Genomic DNA, 2,397 nt, shown 5'->3' with positions numbered 1-2,397 from the left:
GGTGTATGCATGTACCTATACACATGTACATGTTGCGTGCACTCATGAAGGCCAGAGGAGAACATTGGGTACCCTCTGTCACTTATCCACGTGTTTCCTTGAGATGGAATCTTGCCTCCAACTAAGAGCTGCCATTTATTCAGTCAGAGAGCCCCAAGGATTCTCTGATCTGCAGCCCATTTGCAGGACTGGGGTTACAGATGTTGTGTATGGCCACACCTACCTGTTTACATGGATTCTGGGGAACTTAACCTGGGCTATCTCAGGTCTTCTTAGACCTTCATGCTTAAGTAGCAAGTGCTCTTACCTACTGAGTCATTTTTTTAAAATACATACATCCATAATATAATCTTCTTGTTTTTGGAAAAATAAAAGGCCCAGGCCAAAGGTTTTTATTATTTTTTTTATAAGGTAGAGTCTCACTTTAGCCCAGGCTGACCTGGAACTCACTGTGTGGTTTTCCAGACTGGCCTCAAAATCACAGTAATATTCCTACCTTTGCTTCCTGAGTGCTGGGATTAAAGGTGTGTGTGTGACCACGCCTAACTTTTTTTTTTTTTTGAATGTGTTTGCAAGCAGAGATAGAGAATGGGAGGAAATGAGGGTGCCAGGGCCTCCCACCACTGCAAATGAACTCCAGACACACCACTCTGTGCATCTGGGAATTGTACCCATCAGGCTTTCCAAACAAATGCCTTCAACCATGAGCCATCTCTCCAGCCCACGCCAAAGGTTTTAATTTGTTCATACGCTGCAGGTGTGGCCATGGTGCGGGAAAAGTGGTCGACTAAAATCTAAATAGTGTACATTGTGTTTAGAGCTTTGAAAACTAAGTCAGCGGATGGATCAGGGCCTTTGCCTGCCTCATCGGCTATGAGAAACTGACCCTAACCCTTAACCCTCCTCTGCTTTCTTCTCTCCATCTGCTTTGATACAAGGTCTCACTCTGTAACCCACGCTGGCTTTAACTCACTAAGCAGACCAGGCTGGTCTCATGCCAGCCTCCTGCCTCAGCCTCCTTTGAGCTAGACTCACGGGCATAAACCTGTAATTCCCCCCCCCCACACACCTGCTAAGCCTGGTTTTGATTCTCCAACGTTGGAGAAAAGAAGTGTGTATCCCATTAGCTTCCTGGCTACCTTTGTACTTCATTTCCCACCTTCTGGGTGTCCTGCGGGGCAGCCATTCCCTGTCCTCACCAGCCTGCTGAGGCCGACTTGGGGAGAGCTGGTGCTGAGGTGGTGACTGGCTCCATGAGCCCTTCAGGACAGTGCAACAGCAATGGGGAGCTTAGCCTTGGCCCCTTAGTTTGGCACCTGACTCCCCGGCTTTCTCTCGTCACCCGGATGAGCACGTTCCTGTGAGTGCGGACAGAGGCTGTGGTGCAGAAGCCGGTCTGGGAGAGGCCACGCTCACCGGGGCAGGGTGAAGGGCGCCAGCCCTGACCTCTGGCTGCGCAGGCCCCAGGATGTTGCTTTGCTTAGGCTGGCTGGGTTTAGATTTCCTTCTAGCTGCCTCGAAAACCCTGAGCACTACCTCACCATTTCCCCTCAAACAAGCAGTGAAAATATTTTACACACGCATGCTAAACAATTCTTTTGAATAATAAAATTTTATTTTGCAAATCAGATAATCACTTTCACATGTATTTTCCATGTAAATCCAAATTTTCAGGTATGGGAGTTGCTCATAATTCACTCATTGTACTACAGTGCTATTATGTTACAGCTGAAAAAATTAAGTTTAAATGCAGTCATTCTAGGAGTTATTCTAGTTCATCATATTCCATGTGAACCATCAGAAAAGTATACTAGTTACATAAAATTAAATATTCTATCTTAGGTAATGAAATATGTTCACTCTGTGTGATAATAAAATAATCAAATATTTGCTTAAGTAATAAAAGGGTTAAGAAATGTTTTGGAATGTAATCAAAGGAATGTTAAGTATAAATCTGTAAAAGGATAAATATTTTCTGAACAAAATTCCAATAAGGCAAAACAGTCTCCAACAGCTTACTTATGTAATAACTTATTTCCAGTTCACATATTTTTGTTTTAGTGCCATCAAAACTGTAACAAATTTTATCACCAAAGATTTATAAGGCAGCATCTGTAAAGTGTGTCCATCAGGGCGTGCCTTAGCACAAGCGTACACAGTGGGGGGTGTCTGCAGCAGACATGACTGACGGGCAGGCAGAAGGCCTGGAAGGAGGAGCTGAAACCCCGAGGGAAGATGGTACCACCAACCCAGCCACAGAGGGCAAAGCAGCACAAAGCTGGAGACAGAACCAGCCCGGCACACAGAGGGCCGGCTGTGGCTCAGGCTGTGGGTTCTGAAAGTGGTCGGAGGCAGATTCCAGTAAGACTTCTGCTCTGAGTCAAGCCTTTCTCCTTA

Source organism: Jaculus jaculus, chromosome 17 (assembly GCF_020740685.1).
Source record: "Jaculus jaculus isolate mJacJac1 chromosome 17, mJacJac1.mat.Y.cur, whole genome shotgun sequence".
Classification (NCBI taxonomy): Eukaryota; Metazoa; Chordata; class Mammalia; order Rodentia; family Dipodidae; genus Jaculus; species Jaculus jaculus.
This window is presented reverse-complemented; position numbering follows the sequence as displayed.